The sequence below is a fragment of the Triticum urartu genome, chromosome 5A (genome assembly GCF_056163025.1).
Source record: "Triticum urartu cultivar PI428250 chromosome 5A, HENAU_Tu73, whole genome shotgun sequence".
Lineage (NCBI taxonomy): Eukaryota > Viridiplantae > Streptophyta > Magnoliopsida > Poales > Poaceae > Triticum > Triticum urartu.
Genome location: NC_141877.1, coordinates 79,227,114 through 79,249,919, shown reverse-complemented (window position 1 = coordinate 79,249,919; position 22,806 = coordinate 79,227,114).

Genomic DNA, 22,806 nt, shown 5'->3' with positions numbered 1-22,806 from the left:
CATGTATTTATAATCTCTCAAGTTTCTTCGTTCTTTCATAATTCTTCCCGGTGTTTTCCTTATCTTTTCTTTGTTCATTTTCAATTCTTACGGTGGTTCTTCCAAGATTCTTCTCCCTTTGTTTATCATATCAATTTATTCATTGTTTCAATTCTACCGATGGATCGTTGAAGACCTCCTCAAGTTTGCACTATATCTATCTTAATCCTTTCAACGAGAATAAGTAGTATGCCAAATCCGTTGTTTGTCATCAATTTAAATTGGTGAAGGATACGCATAACGTAATTCTTATTCTTGTTCATCCAAGTGATTAATTTCTTATTCCGGAGGCTCATCAAATTCCTAATTTCAATTGTTTCATCTTCTCTTTTTCCCGGAGTTCCAACCTTTTTCAACTATTTCACCATGGAGATTCATCTAAATCGGTACAAGGTTTCACCTTGTGTTTTCAACCTCTCTTTCCTTCCGTTTGATCTTTCTTTTGTTTAACGGAGTTCTTCATGAAGGTTCTACATGATGGTTCATCAAGGATTTAATTCCTTCTCGAAGTGCTCATCAAGATTCTTTTCAGTGGAGCTCAAGTATTCTTCATCTTGCAATCCCGAGTGCAATTCTTTTTACCTTATCTTTTGAGGTGGTGTTATGTCATTCTTGATAATTTTCCTTCGTGTTTCATGATTCACAAGTTATCAAGAATGAGATATTTTAAATCCATCAATCTCGTCATTGGAGTTATCTTGGGTTATATTTCACCTAAAGCCTTCCCTAATGATTGTTGCTATTTATGGTGCTTATAAATGATCCAAGTTCTTCATTTATCCTACCGGTGAGATAAGTTTCTCATCTCCTTGTTCTTATCAATCCAATCTTTTTCCGGAAGTGGCAGGCCGTCACCTCATAATTTGGAGATGTATTCCATAATACCATATCAAGTTTATGCTTTTCGTTGTTGATAATCCAACAATTCCATTCCAGCATTTGTTGTAAGCATGCTCTCTCAAGATCTTGTTCCCCTCCGTCCATTCCATTCCGGTCTTTCATTTCTTCTGGAGGCTTTGTGATGTTTCTCTTTTCAATCATCATCTCGAATTGTGAAGATCATGATCTTTTCATGCTTATCCACTTAACCGGAGTGGTTTCAATATATATCTTGCCCTTCAACCTCAAGGTTTTTCGCAATGTTCTTTGTCCCTCTTTTCTAACGGAGTGTTTTCGACTTTGTTCACCTTCATTGTATTCTTTTCTCGAATTTGTTCAACCTCGCAAGGTTCTTTGGTTACACTCGTTTGTCAAAGAAGCAACTCTGTTGTACCTCTTCCTCTTCCGTTTCTCTCCGGTGCCATCCTAGATCTCGGGACGAGATCCTCTCGTAGTGGTGGAGTGTTGTGACGCCCCGAGACCGTTGTGCCAGGTGTCTTCCAGTTATTCGCTGTCGTTGTCATGTCATTTGCTTGCGTGTTGCATCTTATCATGTCATCATGTGCATTGCATCATCATGTTTTCAAAACTTGCATTAGTCCGGGTCTCCCAGTTCCGTCCGTTGTCCGTTCTGAGCCCAGACACACTTGCACGCGCCCGCAGTATGTCCGAAATAGTATTTTATAAGTGGTCGGAAAATGTTCTCGGAATGGGATGAAAGTTGGCGTGTGGTCTTATTATAGTGTAGCTAGACCGCCTGTCAAGTTTCATCGCATTCGGAGTTCGTTTGACGCCCCAACGATTAACTATAGCGACAATATAGTCGGTCAAACGTCGGACATTTTCGGTCTCCGGAAACAGTCGCCGGGCCTCTCTTCTCTTCTCTCAGCCTGAGACCTTCTGCACAGCCCACTACCTACCGCCAGGCCTAACCTAGGCTCTCTCGTCAGTCCGCGGACCTCCTTGCGCGCGCGTCCGAAAGCTGTCCCGGACCCGATCCGGGCAGTCGTCACCGTTGTGTCCGGATCATTCCCAAACATCTACAAAACATCTCTGTTTTGTTAATTGGATTTCCTAGTCTATTTTTCTCGACCGCTCGATTTATTTGGAGGAACGGATTAGCCCCTAAATGTCTCCCTCTTTCTTTATATATATATATATATACTCTCTAGTCTAAATCTAGACCAAACCCTAACATCTAGGGGATTTGTCCCTGCCACCGCCGCCGCACAATCTCCCACCTCGGGATCCTCCCCGAATCCAAAATCCCTCCTCGATTTTTCCAACCGGACCAACCCCCCTCGTCGCCGCCAAGTTCAACCCGCAGGCAACCAGCCACTACCTCCTCCCGATCCACCCCTGCCAAGCTGCCATCGCCCTCCTCCTCTCCTTCCATGTCTCCTTTTTTTCTCTCGTTCTCTCATGATCTCTCTCTTCTCCACAGGAGCTTCGCCTGACTCCATGGCCGACGGCCTCCTGAAGCCCTGCGGCACCACGCACCTCCCTGGACCGAGTCCGGTCGACCTGCGCCGCCTCCATCCATTCCGGTCGCCTCCATCTTCCCGGAGCGTCAAGTTCGCCGCCGCCTCCCCTGTTTCTGCGAGCGCTCGTGGACGAGGGACGAGCCTCTGCCATGGAGCTCGCGTCCCCTCGCATCGCGCCGCCGGTCCCTCTCTGGCCAGGCCACCCCCTGCTCCTCCCCTGCGCCTGTACGCTCGCAGCGCCGCCCCTGACTCACTCGATCCAGGCGGGATCGAGGAGCGGGACGAGCCTAGCCACCGTGTGGGCCTCGGCCCAGGGTGAGCAGCCCCCCCAGCGCCCTCTGATATTTTTTCCGCCGATTGGGCCAACCAGTTTCAGCCCATTGTGTTTTTTTCTGCTGCTGCAATTTAGCTATTATCCAGAAAACTGTTGTTTTACAGAAAAGTCCCTAGACAACATGCATATAATAACTCACAAACCGTGCATCGGATTAAAACAAACTTAATATGAAACTTGCTTAGAATTTTGTGTAGATTAATAACTTGCCACTTTCATCTATGTTTAAAATGTTTAAAATGATGTTTGCATTAGTTTGCTCCTATGCCATGCTAAAATGCTTTAATTCATAACTAAATAACCGTAACTCGGATTTTAATAAACTTTATATGTAAATGGGGTAGAATTATGCCTAGTTTAACATGGTGGCTTCACTTTGCATGTTTAACAACTCTAAAATTGTGTTTAGGGCAGAACAGCACCAAATCTAAAATATGCATATGGGGATTTACCGGAATTTGTTGTTCGTTGTTTCCGGCCTCATTTAAACTTGCCTAGATAGGTAGTTTTGTTTTGCTTCACCCCTTGCCATGCTAATCAACATTGAATATTGTTGAGTACATAAACAATATCGACCTAAATAAGTCATGTGGTGTTTCGTCAATATGCAACAGAGTTGCATATTGAGCTCCACTTAATTTGTAGGGTTGTTTGTGCATTTTGCCATGCCATGCTTCATTAAACCAGACATGCATCATACTTGATTGTGCATCATGCCATGATTATGTGGTGGTTGTTTACTATGTTGTTTGCTTCTTTTCGGTGTTGCTTCTTCGGGTTGGTTCCGATAACATCGTGTTTGTGAGGATCCGTTCGACTTCGTCCGTTTGTCTTCTTCATGGACTCATTCTTCTTCCTTGCGGGATTTCAGGAAAGATGACCATACCCTCGAAATCACTTCTATCTTTGCTTGCTAGATGCTCGCTTTTTTGCTATGCCTATGCTGCGATACCTACCACTTGCTTATCATGCCTCCCATATTGTTAAGCCAAGCCTCTAACCCACCTTGTCCTAGCAAACCGTTGTTTGGCTATGTTACCGCTTTGCTCAGCCCCTCTTATAGCGTTGTTAGTTGCAGGTGAGGTTTGGAGTTTGTTCCTTGTTGGAACATGGATATTTGTTGGGATATCACAATATCTCTTATTTAAATTAATGCATCTATATACTTGGTAAAGGGTGGAAGGCTCGGCCTTATGCCTGATGTTTTTTTCCACTCTTGCCGCCCTAGTTTCCGTCATATCGGTGTTATGTTCTCGGATTTTGCGTTCCTTACACGGTTGGGTTATAATGGGAACCCGTTGACAGTTCGCTTTGAATAAAACTCCTTCAGCAAGGCCCAACCTTGGTTTTACCATTCGCCACCTAGCCTTTTTTCCCTTGGGAGTCGTGCATCCCAAGGGTCATCTTTATTTTAACCCCCCGGGCCAGTGCTTGTCTAAGTGTTGGTCCAAACTAGAGCCCCTTGCAGTGCCACCTCGGGGAAACTCGAGGGCTGGTTTTAGTTGTACGGATTGCTTATCCGGTGTGCCCTGAGAACGAGATATGTGCAGCTCCTATCAGGATGTTAGCGCATCAGGCGGTCTTGCTGGACTTGTTTTACCATTGTCGAGGATGTCTTGTAACCGGGATGCCGAGTCTGATCGGATTGTCTTGGGAGAAGGAATATCCTTCGTTGACCGTGAGAGCTTGTGATGGGCTAAGTTGGGACACCCCTGCAGGGTTTTGAACTTCCAAAAGTCGTGCCCGTGGTTATGGGCAGATGGGAATTTGTTAATGTCCGGTTGTAGAAAACCTGAAACTTAACTTAATTTAAAATGCATCAACCGCGTGTGTAGCCGTGATGGTCTCTTCTCGGCGGGGTCCGAGAAGTGAACATGGTGTTGGAGTTATGCTTGACGTAGGTTGTTCTAGGATCACTTCTTGATCATAGTTGTTTGACCGTGCCTTTGCCTTCTCTTCTCGCTCTCATTTGCGTATGTTAGCCACCAAATATGCTAGTCGCTTGCTGTAGCTCCACCTCATACCTTGTACCCTTCATATAAGCTTAAATAGTCTTGATCACGAGGGTGTGAGATTGCTAAGTCCCCATGACTCACATATACTTCCAAAACCAGTTTGCAGGTGCCGACGATACCCTACAGGTGACGCAACCGAGCTCAAGGAGGAGCTCGATGAAGATCTTGTCCTTTGTGTTGTTTTGTTTCAGTCGATCAGTAGTGGAGCCCAGTTGGGACGATCGGGAATCTGTGTAGCATTTGGGGTAGTCTTCTTTTATTTTGGTTCCGTAGTCGGACCTTGTGTGTATCTGGATGATGTAATGCTTTATTCATGTATTGTGTGAAGTGGCGATTGTAAGCCAACTATGTATCTCTTTCCCTTATGTATTACATGGGTTGTGTGAAGATTACCTCACTTGTGACATTGCTTTCAATGCGGTTATGCCTCTAAGTCGTGCTTCGACACGTGGGAGATATAGCTGCATCGAGGGCGTTACAACAATAGTCAAAAATATCCTAAAGTACCTGAAAAAGACTAAGGATATGTTTCTCGTTTATGGAGGTGCCGAAAAGCTTGTCGTAAAGGATTACGTCGATGCTAGCTTTGACACAGATCTGGATGACTCCAAGTCACAAACTGGATATGTGTATATTTTGAATGGTGGGGCAGTCAGTTGGTGCAGTTGCAAGAAAAGTGTCATGGCGGGATCTGCATGTGAAGCGGAGTACATAGCTGCCTCGGAGGCAATACAGGAAGCAGTCTGGATGAAGGAGGTTATCACCGACCTAGGAGTGATTCCCAATGCGTTGGGCCGATGACTCTCTTTTGTGACAAGACTAGAGCTATTGCCCTTGCCAGGGAGCCCAGGATTCACAAGAAGACCAGGCACATCAAGCATTGCTTCAAATCCATTCGTGAATATATTCAAGATGGACACATAGATATTTGTAAAGTGCATACGGATCTGAATGTCGCAGATCCATTGACTAAATCTCTTCCACGAGCAAAACAAGATCAGCACTAGAACTCTATATGTAACTAGATTATTGACTCTAGTGCAAGTGGGAGACTGTTGGAAATATGCCCTAGAGGCAATAATAAAGTGGTTATTATTATATTTCCTTGTTCATGATAATTGTCTATTGTTCATGCTATAATTGTATTAATTGGAAACCGTAATACATGTGTGAATACATAGACCACAACATGTCCCTAGTAAGCCTCTAGTTGACTAGCTCGTTAATCAATAGATGGTTGTGGTTTCCTGACCATGGACATTGGATGTCGTTGATAACGGGATCACATCATTAGGAGAATGATGTGATGGACAAGACCCAATCCTAAGCATAGCACAAGATCGTGTAGTTCGTTTGCTAGAGATTTTCTAATGTCAAGTATCATTTCCTTAGACCATGAGATTGTACAACACCCGAATATCGTAGGAATGCTTTGGGTGTATCAAACGTCACAACGCAACTGGGTGGCTATAAAGGTGCACTATAGGTATCTCCGAAAGTATCTATTGGGTTGGCACGAATCAAGACTGGGATTTGTCACTCCATATGACAGAGAGGTGTCTCTGGGCCCACTCGGTAATGCATCATCATAATGAGCTCACTGTGACTAAGGAGTTAGCCATGGGATCATGCGTTATGGAATGAGTAAAGAGACTTGCCGGTAACGAGATTGAACGAGGTATGGGGATACCACGATCGAATCTCGGGCAAGAAACATACCGATGGACAAAGGGAATTGCATACGAGATTGATTGAATCCCCGACATCGTGGTTCATCCGTTGAGATCATTCTGGAACATGTGGGAGCCAACATGGGTATCCAGATCCCACTGTTGGTTATTGGCCGGAGAGATGTCTCGGTCATGTCTGCATGGTTCCCGAACCCGTAGGGTCTACACACTTAAGGTTCGGTGACGCTAGAGTTGTTATGGGAAATTGTATGTGGTTACCGAAGGTTGTTCGGAGTCCTGGATGAGATCCTGGACGTCACGAGGAGTTCTGGAATGGTCCGGAGGTGACGATTTATATATGGGAAGTCCAGTTTCAGTCGCCGGAAAGGTTTCGGGGGTTATCGGTATTGTACCGGGACCACCGAAAGGTGTCCGGGGGTCCACCGGGTGGGGCCACCTGCCCCGGAGGACTTAATGGGCTGAATATGGGAGGGAACTAGCCCTCTAGTGGGCTGGTGCGCCCACCCCCAAGGGCACAAGGCACCTAGGGTTGGAAACCCTAGGGGGTGGTGGCGCCTCCCACCTGCTTGGGGGGCAAGTCTCCCCCTCCTGGTCGCCCCCCCTCTAGATGCATCTAGGGGCCGGCCCCCTCTCCCCTTCACCCTATAAATAGGTGGGGGTGGGAGGACAGCCGCACCCCTTCCCCTAGCACAGCCCTCCATCCTCCAACACCTCCTCCTCCGTAGTGCTTGGAAAAGCCCTGCCGGAGAACCGCAAGCTCCACCACCACGCCGTCGTGCTGCCGGAGCTCTCCCTCAACTTCTCCTCCCCCCTTGCTGGATCAAGAAGGAGGATACGTCCCCGCGCTATACATGTGGTGAACACGGAGGCGCCGTCCGTTCGATGCTTGGATCTTCCGTGATTTGAATCACCGCGAGTACGACTCCATCAACCGTGTTCTTGTAACGTTTGTTGGTGTCAAAACTGGCCGATCTCGGGTAGGGGATCCCGAACTGTGCGTCTGAGGATCCAAGGTAACAGGAGACAAGGGACTTGATGTTTACCCAGGTTCGGGACCTCTTAATGGAGGTAATACCCTACTTCCTGCTTGATTGACTATGACGAGTATAGGGGTTACAAGAGTTGATCTACCTCGAGATCGTAATGGCTAAACCCTAGATTTCTAGCCTATATGATTATGATTGCCTCTACGGACTAAACCCTTCGGTTTATATAGACACCCGAGGGGCCTAGGGTCGTACAGAGTCGGTTTACAGAGAAAGGAATCTTCATATCCGAACGCCAAGCTGGCCATCCACGCAAAGGCGAGTCCCATCCGAACATGGGGGAAGGCCTTCTATCTTGTATCTTCACGGCCCACTAGTCCGGCCCATGTCACATAGCCCGGACGCCCAAGGACCCCCTAATCCAGGACTCCCTCAGTAGGCCCTAAACCAGGCTTCAATGATGATGTCTCCGGCGTGCAGATTGTCTTCGGCATTGCAAGGCGGGTTCCTCCTCCGAATACTCCAAAGTAGCTGAACAAAAGAACTATAACCAGCTCTGTATAACCAGTTACAACCCTGAGCCAGAAGGGCGAAATACTTAAACAAAACAAGTCGTGGCCAGGTTTTTCGGCGAGACGTTATGTTCTGGCCTTATCATTATTTCGAACCATTTTGTGGCCTCCTCCTCCGCACCTCGAGGCGTGGCCTCTATTGACACGTCTTGTCAAAACAGAGATCGTGTCCCCTTATTACGGGATTCTCATCAATACGGGTTTGGGTAATCCAACCGTGCCGTTTGCACGACCCCTTGGGAATAGGCGAGTTTTAAGGCCCCGGGGGGGGGGGGGGGGCGCTTGATATTCACTGCCTTTATAAGAGGATAAGGATCCATCTTTCTACCCCACGCCTTCTTCTTCCTCAGCCCATCCCCCCTCGAGCTCCAGTGCCCAAGATACAATCTTTTTCGTTCCCACCAAACACTCCAGCCATGTCCGGCTCTGGTGCACAGGGCAAGTGGATGGCTTCCTCCATCACGAAGGGGAAAGTCAAGGAACTCCGGGATGCGAGGTACCTGGCCGCAGGAATCGTCCATCGGCTCCCTGCAAAAAAGTAGATCATCCCCACTCTGGAGCCTAATGAGAGGGTAGTGTTTATCCCCCACTTTCTCCGCAGACTAGGGTTTCCCCTCCACCCTTTCATCCGCGGGCTCATGTTCTATTACGTGCTAGATTTTCACGATCTAGCCCCGAATTCCTTCCTCCACATTTCGGCATTCATCGTCGTGTGTGATGCGTTCCTCCGCATCCTCCCCCCCACTTTGGCCTGTGGCTCAAGGTCTTCAATGTGAAGCCAAAGGTGGTTGATGGTCAACACACGGAGTGTGGCGGTGCCATGGCGAGCAAGCTCCTCAACGTCACCTTGCCCAAGGGGGACTTTGTGGAGACCGTGAAGGGATGGCAATAGGAGTGGTTCTATATCACGGAACCTCGTGACGCCACATGGGCCACCACCCCTGAGTTCGAATCTGGGCCTCCAATGCGGCTCACATCATGGATCAAGAAGGGCGTGGACTGGGCGTCGTCCGACGAGATGATGACGCTGCAGAAGTGGGTTAAGAGTATGATAGAGAAGAATACCAGTCTTGCTGATGTGATCTAGGTGATGCTTTTTCGCCGGATTCTCCCCTGCCAGCGCCGGACTCGCCATATGTGGGAATTTAATCCGGCCGGCCCTTGGACCCTGTAGCGGTTCTTCGGCACGACGCACGAAGAGATCTGGAAGTCGCTTTTCAAGGCCCAGAAGTCATGGCCGGGAACATCCGAAGACCTCGACCTCGACCGCGCTCATCCGGCTACTCCAGTAAGTTTTCAGATTTCCAAACATAACCTCAACTTGTAGATCCAAGGAGTATGTTAAGCCTTCCCCTCATCCTTCAGGGTTGGACGAAAAAGGCGGAGCAGATCCAAGGTCCAGTTCCGCTGCCCGAAGACCCAACTATTCCTCTACTAACGAAGATGCTGGTTTCGGAGCCATATCGGGCGCCGGAGAAGAAGGCCAAGAAGAAAGGCAAGGAGGCCAGAAGTGGCCTTCGCTGTAAATGTACTTCGGACATTGCATCTGAAGATACCGAAGCTATCTCCTCCCACGAGGGAGATGAAGACGAAGAGGAGAAGAGAGCAATTCTCCCCTTAAGGGGAGGGGAGAAGAAAAGGGCGGCGGCCGTGGACCTAGAGGCGGAGGCGTCCAAGAAGGGGAAGATCTCCCTTTCGGATGATTCAGATTTGGACACTGAAGTCATCCCCGAGTGGCGCCTCAGGCCAAAGCCGCCGGCTGAATCATAAGTATTCAAAGATACTATACATATATCTGGCCTTTTACAAATTGTAGGATAACATATCATTTAGGTATTTTAGTCTGTCCCGTGATCTCCCCCAACAATCGTCGTCTTCGGGGAACTCGTTGGCGCCGGAGATGATGGAGAGCAAAACGCCTCCGCGAGCCTCTCCGCCGCATGTCGCGGATGACACCGAGTTGCTGTCCCAAAGGACCTCTCCAGGCCAGGGAGAGGTGCAGAAGGCCACTGAAACAACGCCAGAGGGTAATGCCTCGGCTGTCGAAAATGTAGGGGGCACGACCCCCATGGAAACTGACAACGGGGGCATGGATCAGTCCAGCCCCCAGCCGAATACAACTTCGAAGACCCACATGGCTCCGGAGTTGAGCGAGCAACCCCCTTTAAGGGAGGGGGGAGTGCTGACTCCAGCGGTGACCTCTACCAATCCGGAGGCGCCGAATATGTTGAGGGAAGCACTTCAACATGCTTCCGTTGTGGGGGAGCACCGTACCTTGATGGGTACGGTAGTTGAGAAGGTTCAGTCTGCCAAAAGCGGACTGAATGAAGCTTTCACTAGCCTGTTAACATGCTTTGAGGTATGTGATATAATATGCTTAGCCGATTTTTGCATTGGAAGAATATGCCTGTATATAGATAGTAGCCCATAAGACTTTGTTCGGCTCTTTGGAAAATAGAGCCAGACAGAGGATCAAATATTCGCTGGAGGTAACGCGTTTATCTATTTTGATAAACAGGCTTCACTGTTGTCGGCTTCAGCCAGGGACGCTGAAGTTTCCGAACTCCAGCGAAAACTGAAGTTGGCTGACGATGAGATCGACCGTATTAACTAGCGGTTTGATGAGGCCCAAGGTGTGCTTTTAAAAGACCCCTTACAAGCCTGAATTATAATGCAAACTTAGATTTTAAGCTCATGCACTGCCATGTATATGATTGTAGGCAACACGACCAAGGTCGAGGCCCTCAAGAGTGCCCTTGCCGAGGCCAAGGAGGAGGTGAGGGCAAGCAAAGCGGCCACAGACAAAGCGGCTGCGGATGTAGAGGCCGAAAAGATCGCCCGCCGCTAGTATGAGGTGAGGGTGACCGAAGTGGAGCAAGCGCTCCAGGAAGCCGCCAACAAGTGTGAGTCCTTGGAGGAGAGTAACAAGGCCCAAGCGGCCGAACTCACCAAGGCTCTTCAAGAGGCGAGGGAGGCACGGCCCAAGTCCCGCGCGGCTCACGAGGAGATCAAGCAAGCTGAATAGATAGCGGCTGGTAAGCCTTTTCTTTTACAGAGTATATTCGGCGGTTGAAGATATGCTTTGCTAAATCGACTATGGAGTACTCTAGACGCCTTTGTGAATCTCCCAAGGAGTGCTACCAACGCCACCTAGTATTTCCGGGCCCAAGAAGGGAACACGACGGAGAAGCTCTTCTGGTCTCAGTACTTGGCGTCGGAGCGGCCAGCCCTGCTAAACAACTAGATGATGCAGCTGGCGGAGCTGCATATGATGTCCGGTTTGTCCATGAAGGACATCATAGTCTGGCTATGGCCGACCGGACCCATTCCGAGCAGCTACTTCGGCCTGGTCAAGCGGCTTGGCGACGCCTTACCCCGAGTAGAGACAGTGAATCGCTCGACATGCATAGAAGGTGCACGAATGGCCTTTTCCCGTGTCAAGATGCACTGGGCGAAGATGAAGGTCGCCATCGTGGCAGTTGAGGGTGAGGGAGTCCTGGATTAGGGGGTCCCCGGGCGTCCGGGCTATGTGACATGGGCCGGACTGGTGGGCCCTAAAGAGACAAGATAGAAGGCTTCCTCCTGTGTCCGGATGGGACTCTCCTTGGTGTGGAAGGCAAGCTTGGCGTTCGGATATGAAGGTTCCTTTCTTTGTAAACCAGCTCTGTACAAACCCTAGCCCCCTCCGATATCTATATAAACTAGAGGGTTTAGTCCGTAGAGGCAAGGATAGTCATAATCATATAGGCTAGACCTCTAGGGTTTAGCCATTACGATCTCGAGGTAGATCAACTCTTGTAACCCCTATACTCATCAAAGTCAATCAAGCAGGAGGTAGGGTATTACCTCCATCAAGAGGGCCCGAACCTGGGTAAACATTGTGTCCCCTGCCTCCTGTTACCTTCGATCCTTAGACGCACAGTTCGGGACCCCTACCCGAGATCTGCCGGTTTTGACACCGACATTGGTGCTTTCATTGAGAGTTCCTCTGTGCTGTCAGCAGGAGGTTCGATGGCTCCGTCAATCATCTACAACAATGCCGCCATGAAGGAGATCTTTCTCCCCGGCCAGATTTTTGTATTCGGCGGCCTCGTGATGCGTGCCAATTCCATTGGCCACCTCGAGCAGATCGACAGCTATGCCCCTGGTTATTAGATCAGTTTCAGGAACTTAAACTATGTCGCTGATATCCGAGGAGATTTGATCTTCGAAGGGTTCGCGGGCCCGATTACCGCTCTGGCCTTAGATCCATAGCAGGCCGATAGGTCCGAAGACGGGAGTCTAGAGCCCGCCGGACTCTCTGCACTTATGGAGCTTGCTGCCGAAGCAGCACCGGACACTCCGCCAAACTCTAGGTCCGAACACTCGAGGTCTGTGTCAAGCGGGCACCGCTAGGAGACTCTGACTCCGGACATCCCCATAGACTCTCGTTTCTCTGTCCAACCCTCACCTTTAAACGAGGCCCTGGACTTAATGCGATCACTCACCATTACGGAAGGACCGCTTCCGAACTACGCCCAGCCCAGACTAGGGGCTGAGAGCGGAGAATTTTGCGTCCCACCCACCACCCACTTCATAGCCACTGTAGAAGATTTAACCAACATGTTGGATTACGCCTCCGAAGACATCGACGGTATGGATGACGATGCCGGAGACGAACAAGGCCAAAACCCTCCGTTTACCGGACGATGGACGGCCACCTCCGCATATGACGTGTACATGGTGGACACACCCAAAGAGGATGGCAACGCCGGCAAGGAGAATCCGGTTCAGGACAAGCCTGCCGAAGCCCCTCCAAAGCGTCGACGTCAGCGGTGCCACTCAAAATCGCGTCGCGACAAAGACAGCAATACCGACACCGAAGACAATGATACTCCTGAGAATGCCGAAGACCCTGAAGCCACTATAGAGCCAACATTCGAACATGATGATTGGGAGGATGGGTAGGTAAACCCCGACGATCTTGTCGAGAACAAGGGCTCGGAGGATAGTAACTACCTACCGACCTCCGAAGAAGATGTGAGCCTCGGTGACGAAGATTTCATCGTGCCGGAGGAACCCCTTGAACAAGAGCGCTTTAAGTGCCGGCTAATCGCCATCGCAAGAAGCCTAAAAAAGAAGCAGCAACAGCTTCAAGATGATCAGGACTTACTCAATGACAAATGGACTAATGTCCTAGCAGCTGAGGAATATAGCCTCGAACGCCCAACAAAGAGCTACCCGAAGTGCAAGCTGCTACCGCAATTCGACGATGAGGCCCTAGAGCCCATACCACCAACGCGTGACGCTGCTGACAGACCTAACCGACCGTCACGTGGCCGGGACAGAGCGGCAACTCAGGCCGAGCACCAGCCCGCACCACCTCGCCATAAAAGCAGGGGAATGGCGGCTCCAGAATATACATACGACCTACGACAGGACCTGGACAATAGAGCCGGTCAAACCAGATCAATCAATGGATCAAGGGGACGTGCCCCAGCGCGAGAGGATGGCTGTCAGGCCTGGTGCGACAAGCACAACCTCACTCGGGCCGAAAATCGCATACAGACTTCATCCAAACTGTGTCGCGACATTGCCCGATACAGATGCGCCGCACACCCTCCATGCTTCACCAATGAAGTAGTGGAGCACCAGTTCCCAGAAGGGTTTAAACCTGTGAGCATCGACTCATACGACGGTACGATGGACCCTGCAGTCTGGATTGAAGATTTTCTTCTCCACATACACATGGCTCGCGGTGACGACCTACATGCCATCAAATATCTTCCCTTGAAACTTAAGGGACCAACGCGACACTGGTTAAACAGCCTCCCAGAAAATTCTATTGGCAGCTGGGAAGATTTGGAAGATGCCTTTAGAGACAACTTCCAAGGTACCTATGTACGACTCCCAGACGCCGATGACCTCAGTCACATAGTCCAGCAACCTGGAGAGTCAGCCCGGAAACTCTAGACAAGGTTCTTAATTAAAAAGAACCAAATTGTTGATTGTCCGGATGCCGAAGCCCTCACGGCCTTTAAACATAGCGTCTGTGACGAGTGGCTCGCCCGACACCTCAGCCAAGAAAAGCCGAAGTCCATGGCAGTCCTTACCGCACTAATGACCCGCTTTTGCGCGGGAGAAGATAGCTGGCTTGCACGCAAAAGCAATAGCACTAGTGACCCCGACACCTCTGAAGCCAGGGACGACAATGGCAAACCACGACACAACAAGCATAAGCGTCGAATCAATAACGAAAATACCGAAGACACAACAGTCAACGCTGGATTCAACGGCTCTAAATCCGGTCAATGGAAGAATCCATTCAAAGGAAACAGAGATGGTCCATCTAGCTTGGACAGAATACTCGATCGGCCTTGCCAGATTCACGGCACCCCCGATAAGCCTGCCAATTATACCAACAGAAACTGTTGGGTCTTTAGGCATGCCATCAAGCTTAACACCAAGCATAAAGGGAAAGGGCCGCCCAGCGAGGACGACGATGAAGAGCCTCGCCCACCGAACATGGAGGGGTAGAAGAAATTTCCCCCCGAGGTAAAAACGGTGAATATGATATATGTCACACATATCCCCAAGCGGGAGCGCAAGCGCGCATTAAGGGACGTCTACGCCATCGAGCCGGTCGCCCCAACATTCAACACATGGCCAGCTTGTCCGATCACCTTCGATCGAAAGGACCAGCCAACTAATATCCGTCGTGGAGGTTCGGCAGCTCTGGTCCTTGATCCAATCATCGACGGATTCCACTTTACGCGAGTCCTCATGGACGGTGACATTAGTCTCAACCTGCTTTATCAGGACACTGCCTGCAAAATGGGCATTGATTCGTCAAGAATCAAGCCAACTAAAACTACCTTTAAAGGAGTAATGCCCGGTGTAGAGGCCCGCTGTACGGGCTCAGTAACATGGGAAGTCGTCTTCGGTTCACCAGACAACTTCCGAAGTGAAGACTTGATCTTTGATATCGTCCCCTTCCGCAGTGGATATCACGCACTGCTCGGACGAACCGCTTTCGCCCGTTTTAACGCGGTCCCGCACTATGCTTATTTAAAGCTCAAGATGCCCGACCCACGTGGCGTCATTACAATCAATGGAAACACGGAACACTCCCTCCGTACTGAGGAGCATACTGCGGCCATCGCGGCCAAAGTACAGAGCGGCCTGGTCAAGCCACACACCTCATCAGCCATCAAGCCGCTGACCTTCATTAAACAAGACCGTTCAGTTCCGCCTGCTGATAGCTCGGTAATTCCAGAGCTGGACTAGTAGTTTCGCCTCCGCCGGTCGCCGCACACATCCGTAAACTTCATACTACGTGTGCATAATTATGCACTTAAAATACCTTGGGCATCGGCGGAGGCACAATACGGATAGGCCCATAGTACGGTTCGACCCTATATGGCCTTCCCCTTTTCCTTAATTATTTTTTGTCTTTTACCACAGGTAAACTAAAACCTATTCTTCCTACGGACTTACAAGGACTCTTTTCGAGCCTGGTTTCGTACAAATAACTGAAGTCCATTCCTTTCAAGGAATCCCTCTCTCCAAGGCGAAAGCGATGCAGACGTGCGGCATGAGGTCCAAAGGATCTTGTAGACCCAGAACTTTATTCAAGAACCTGCATAGAGATTTTTTCCTTCTTCTTAGACCCTTGGAAGGTAAAATGGCCTTGGCGATTATGGTGACCTATGTAAGATCGCGTTTTGACGTATCAGCCAGATTCTAGTGAAAACAATTTATATTTGGTATCGCCTTTATTCATAGACCGTATACCGTCTCCTCAGTTGTCTCACTTACACACCTCGACACAAATTGCCAGGGGCTCTACATGGCCACACATGTGTCGCCAAACAAAACCCGAATAGCTTTATAGCATAATTTAGCATCTCGAGCTTGGCATTATATGCATCAGCTTCGAATCATGTCTTTGGTCAATAGTTGGGTTGCCCGACCCCTGTGTTTGCTACCTTACGTTCTGTTTGTTCGGCTAGGGTAGTAAAGGGAGAACTACTGCGATCGTGTTTCTGGTTCGTCCGGTCAAGCACCTCAGTAGAGAAAGCCAAAAACTGACTGTCATGATGCGGCGAGAGCTGGTCCGCCACTTGGCGACTTATTAAAATCTTTAGCGATTGTTTCCGTATTACACGAAGGACCGCTTTCCCGGTCACATACGCAACGCATCCACATCCGGATAGCCGCGCACATACCATGGGCTATCTTCTAGCCCCATCGTCAAACTCCTATGGCTAAGTGAGAGTGGTAAAGCCACATAGTCTGATTGCCTGGTTCGCTGCACTGACACCTCCTTCACGGACCAAGACGTGGGGTCAAGTGTGATCATGTGCTATTCCGAACACCCCTCGTAGTATCTACGTGGGGGCTGAAGCCGACGACTGGAAAACTCTCAGGAATACAAAATGGCCGCACGGGAGGGAAGAACTTTCAGACAAAGGCACAAATATATTACAAAGCCTTCAGATATAATAAAAAGTCCGGACAATTCGGGTACATTTATTCGAACATAATGTCCTTTGAGCTTTGACCCTCTATCAAGAGGGCACCCTCTAGGACGTCCTCTAAATAGCGCTCCGGCGTGCGATGGTTCTTGCCTCCGGGAGGGCCCTCGACAGCCACTTCGGCAGCCTTCATCTTCGCCCAGTGCATTTTGACGTGGGCGAAGGCCATCCGTGCACCTTCTATGCACACCGACCGCTTGATTGCCTCGATTCGGGGCACTGCATCGACAAGTCGCCGATCCAGGCCGAAATAACTGTTTGGAATGGGTTCGGCGGGCCATAGCCGAACTATGACGTCCTTTATGGCCACTTCGGACATCTTATGCAGGTCGGCCCACTGTGCTATTTGGTCATTCAGCAGCGCCGGGCGCTCCCACGTCGTGAATTCTGATCAGAATGGCTTCTCCGTCACATGTCCCTCCTGAGCCTGGAAGAATTGCACGGCGTCGGCGGCACTCTTCGGAAGATCCACAAAGGCATCTGGAGAACTCCACAGTCGATTAAGCAGGGCATATCTCTGATCGCCAAACTTAGTCTGTAAAAGAAAGGGCTTACCAGCCGCTATCTGTCCGGCCTGCCGGACCTCCTCGTGAGCCACCCTAGATTCGGATCGCGCCTCTTTGGCCTCCTCAAGGGCCTTGGCGAGCTCGGTTGCCTTGGTTTTATTCTCCTCCTCGAGGGACTTGCACTTGCGGGCAGCATCCTTGAGCTCTTGCTCCACTACAGATACCTGCTCCTCGACCTGGCGCCGGGTGGCTTGTTCAGTCTTCAAATCTGCAGCTGCTTTATCAGCGGCCGCATTGCTCACTCTCGCCTGCTCCTTGGCCCGGGCAAGTTCACCCCTGAGGGTCTCGACCTCAGCAGCACCATCTGCAATTTCACACATAACAAAGTCCAAGTTTCAACTTGGCATTCGCACATTCATATAGGCACAAATGGGATGTTCGCAGCATACCTTGTGCCTCGTCGAGCCGCCTGTTAATAAGGACGATGTCCTCATCGGCCTACTTTAGTTGTCGTTTCAGTTCAGAAACCTCCGCAGCCTGGGCGGTTGCCGCTAATAGTGAAGCCTGTTATTCCAGCCAAATAAGCATTTTATTTCCTGCAGATATATGTAGATCCTCTGTTCGCCCTTCTTCATGGGCCGACTAGAGTCTCAGGGGCTACTATCCATATACAGGCATATTTTCCATATGGAAAGTGGCTAAAGACATTACATTGCATACCTCGAAGCCTGTTAGTAGGCTCGTAAAGGCTTCATGCAACCCGCTTTTAGCGGACTGAATCTTCTCATCCACCGTACCCATCAAGGTACGGTGCTCCTACAAGACGGACACACTCCGCAGTCCGTCCCTCAGCATGTTCGGCGCCTCCTAATTCATGGAGGTCGCCGCAAGAATAGGCGCCCCCCTCCCTTGAAGGGGGTCGCTCATTCGACTTCAGATCTGTCTCCGGAGCGGTATTCGGCTGGGGGCCAAACTATCCAGGGCCCTCATCCCTGGTCTTCACAGGGGTCGCATCCCCCGTGTCCTCAACGGCCGAGGTATTACCCTCTGGTGCCGTATTGATGGTCCCCTGCATCTCTTGGTGACCCGGAGAAATCCTCTGTGATAAAACCTCGATGTCACCCGTCCTAGGGGGCGAGGAAACTTGCGGAGGCGTCTCGCTCTCCATCATCTCCAGCGGCAAATCCCTGACGAGGAGGATTGTTGAGGGAGATTGATACGTCACCGTCGTATCTACTTTTCCAAACACTTTTGCCCTTATTTTGGACTCTAACTTGCATGATTTGAATGGAACTAACTCGGACTGACGCTGTTTTCAGCATAATTGCCATGGTGTTATTTTTGTGAAGAAATAAAATTTCTCGGAATGACCTAAAAATCAATGGAGAATTATTTTGGAATATATAATAAATACTGGAAGGAAGATCCACGTCAGGGGAGCCTCCACCTGTCCACGAGGGTGGGGGCGCGCCTGCCCCTTGGGCGCGCCCCCTGCCTCGTGGGCCCCCTGACACTCCATCGACCTCAACATTGACTCCATATATTCACTTTCAGGGAGAAAAAAAATCAGAGAGAAGGATTTATCACGTTTTACGGTACGGAGCCGCCGCGAAGCCCTAAACTCTCTCGGGAGGGCTGATCCGGAGTCTGTTCCGGGCTCCGGAGAGGGGAATCCGTCGCCATAGTCATCATCAACCATCCTCCATCACCAATTTCATGATGCTCACCGCCGTGTGTCATTAATTTCATCGTAGGCTTGCTGGACGGTGATGGGTTGGATGAGATTTATCATGTAATCGAGTTAGTTTTGTTAGGGTTTGATCCCTAGTATCCACTATGTTCTAAGATTGATGTTGCTATGACTTTGCTATGCTTAATTCTTGTCACTAGGGCCTGAGTGCCAGGATTTCAGATCTGAACCTATTATGCTTTCACCAATATATGAGAGTTCTTGATCCTATCTTGTAAGTCTATAGTCACCTATTATGTGTTATGATCCGTTAACCCCGAAGTGACAATAATCGGGACACTTACCGGTGATGACCGTAGTTTGAGGAGTTCATGTATTCACTATGTGTTAATGCTTTGTTCCGGTACTCTATTAAAAGGAGGCCTTAATATCCCTTAGTTTCCAATAGGACCCCGCTGCCACAGGAGGGTAGGACAAAAGATGTCATGCAAGTTCTTTTCCATAAGCATGTATGACTATATTCGGAATACATGCCTACATTACATTGATGAACTGGAGCTAGTTCTGTGTCACCCTAGGTTATGACTGTTACATGATCGACCGCATCTGGCATAATTCTCCATCACCGATCCATTGCCTACGAGCTTTCCATATATTGTTCTTCGCTTATTTACTTTTCCGTTGCTATTGTTATCATCACTATAAAACACCAAAAATATTACTTTTGCTACTGTTACTTCTGCTATCGTTACCACTACTATCATATTACTTTGATACTAAATACCTTGCCGCAGATATTAAGTTTCCAGGTGTGGTTGAATTGAAAACTCAACTGCTAATACTTGAGATTATTCTTTGGCTCCCCTTGTGTCGAATCAATAAATTTGGGTTGAATACTCCACCCTCGAAAACTGTTGCGACCCCCTATATTTGTGGGTTATCAAGATTATTTTCTGGCGCCGTTGCCGGGGAGCATAGCTCTATTCTTTGAGTTACTTGGGATTTATATCTGCTTATCATTATGAAGAACTTGAAAGATCCAAGAACAAAGATTTATCCCTCAACTACGAGGGGAGGTAAGGAACTGCCTCTAGCTCTGCACTTGATTCACCTTCTGTTTTGAGTAAGCTTGCGACACCTAAACCTGCTTCTGCTATTAATTCTGATATGTCGCATGTTATTGATGATGCCACTTCTGCTATGCATGATACTTATGATGAAACTACTTATATGCTTGATAACACTGTGCCACTTGGTGAATTTCTTGATGAACAACTTGCTAGGGCTAGAGATAATGAAATTTTTGAAACTGATAATATTGATGAAAGTGATGATGAAGATTCTCCCCCTAGATATGAATTGCCTGTTGTTCCTGTGGGTTATGTTATGGATGAAGAAACTACTAGACTTTCTTGCTTGCAATGATAGGAGTGATCTTAAGAAATTTTAGCTAAGCTGAAACAAAAAAACTCTGAATGCTAGAATGAAATATGATCCTGCTTATGCTACTTCACATATCTTTGTTACTGATAAGGATTATGAATTTTTTGTCGACCCTGAGATAATTACTTTAGTTGAATCTGATCCTTTCTATGGCTATAAATCTGAAACTGTTGTGGCACATATTACTAAATTAAATGATATAGCCACCCTGTTCACTGATGATGAGAAAACTCGCTACTATTATATCCTTAAGATATTTCCGTTCTCATTAAAGGGTGATGCTAAGATATGGTTTAATTCTCTTGATCCTGGTTGTGTGCGTAGTCCCCAGGATATGATTTACTACTTCTCTACTAAATATTTCCCTGCTCATAAGAAACAAGCTGATTTAAGGGAAATATATAATTTTGTGCAAATTGAAGAAGAGAGTCTCTCACAAGCTTGGGGGAGGCTTCTCCAATTACTTAATGCTTTGCCTGATCATCCTCTTAAGAAAAATGAAATACTTGATATCTTTTATAATGGACTAACCGATGCTTCCAGGGACCACCTGGATAGTTGTGCTGGTTGTGTTTTCAGGGAAAGAACACCAGATGAAGCTGAAATTCTATTGAATAATATGTTGACTAATGAAAATAATTGGACACTTACTGATTCAATCCCTGATCCAATTCCTGAACCAACTCCTAAGCCAACTCCAAAGAAAAGGGGTATTCTATTTCTCAGTCCTGGAGATATGCAAGAGGCAAAGAAATCTATGAAAGAAAAAGATATTAAAGCTGAAGACGTTAAGAATTTACCTCCTATTGAAGAAATACATGGTCTTAATTTACCGCCTGTTGAAGAAATACATGGTTTTAATCCATCACCTATTGAAGAAATTCATGGTCTTGATAACCCGACACATGTAGTAAAGGCAAATTCTCTCTATAGATATGATAAAGCTGAAATCCCTCCTACTAAGTTTGCTAGCCAATGCTTAGATGAGTTTGATAACTTTATGGTTAAGCAAGAATATTTTAATGCTTACGTTGGTAGACAATTTAAACATAATGCTTATATGATTGAACACTTGAGTGATTATATGGCTAATGTTAAAGGTGAACTAAAACTTATTAGTAAACATGCTTCTATGGTTACCACTCACGTAGAACAAGTACTTAAGGCTCAGAATGATTTGCTCAATGAATTAAATAATAAGAATGATAATGCTGTTAGAGTTATGACTAGAGGTGGTAAAATGACTCATGAGCCTTTGTATCCTGAAGTCCATCCTAAAGAATTGAGCAGGATTCTCAGAGAAATAATATTGATGTACCTAGTCCTTCTAAAAGGAAGAGAAAGAAAAATGATAGGACTTTGCATGCTTCTAGTGAACCTATTGTAGACACACCTGAGAATCCTAATGATATTTCTATTTCTGATGCTGAAACACAATCTGGTAATGAGCATGAACCTAGTGATAATGTTAATAATAATGTTCATGTTGATGCTCAACCTAGTAATGACAATGAAGTAGAGATTGAACCTGCTGTTGATCTTGATAACCCACAATCAAAGAATAAACATTATGATAAGAGAGACTTTTTTTTGCTAGGAAGCACGGTAAGGAAAGAGAACCACGGGTTCAGAAACCCATGCCTTTTTCTTTCCAAACCATCCAAGAAAAAGGATGATGAGGATTTTGAGCGCTTTGCTGAAATGATCAGACCTATCTTTTTGCGTATGCGATTAACTGATATGCTCAAAATGAATCCTTATGCTAAGTATATGAAAGAAATTGTTACAAATAAAAGAAAGATACGGGAAGCTGAAATTTCCACCATGCTTGCTAATTATACTTTTAAGGGTGGAATACCTAAGAAACTTGGAGATCCAGGAGTACCAACTATACCATGCTCCATTAAAAGAAACTATGTTAAAACTGCTTTATGTGATCTTGGAGCCGGTGTTAGTGTTATGCCTCTCTCTTTATATTGTAGACTTGATTTGAATAAGTTGACACTTACTGAAATATCTTTGCAAATGACTGATAAATAAACTGCTATACCTGTCGGTATTTGTGAGGATGTGCCTGTTGTGGTTGCAAATGTTACTATTTTAACGGACTTTGTTATTCTTGATATTCCCGAGGATGATAGTGTGTCTATTATTCTTGGAAGACCCTTTTTGAATACTGCAGGAGCTGTTATTGATTGCACCAAAGGCAATGTCACTTTTCATGTTAATGGTAATGAGCATACGGTACACTTCCCGAGGAAACAACCTCAAGTCCACAGTATCAATTCTATTGGAAAAATTCCAACTATTACTATTGGAGGTTTTGAATTTCCTCTTCCCACTGTCAAGAAGAAATATGATATTCTCATTATTGGGGATGTACATATCCCCGTTGAGGTAACCTAGTGTTATTCGAAAATTCTCCGGTTCCATGTTATTCGGAATGAGTTTATTAACAAGACCTGATCAACCTTGTTAGTGGATTCCTTTTGATGAGCATGAGATGGATGAATTTAGAAAACACAACTCTCTGTACCCTCTTTTTACTTTCTGTTATTTATATTAAATAAAGCAAAAATAGTAATTTCTGTCTATTTTCTGAATTATCCGTGCAATAAAAAATACCCCGAAAATAAAAGTTCTCCAAATGC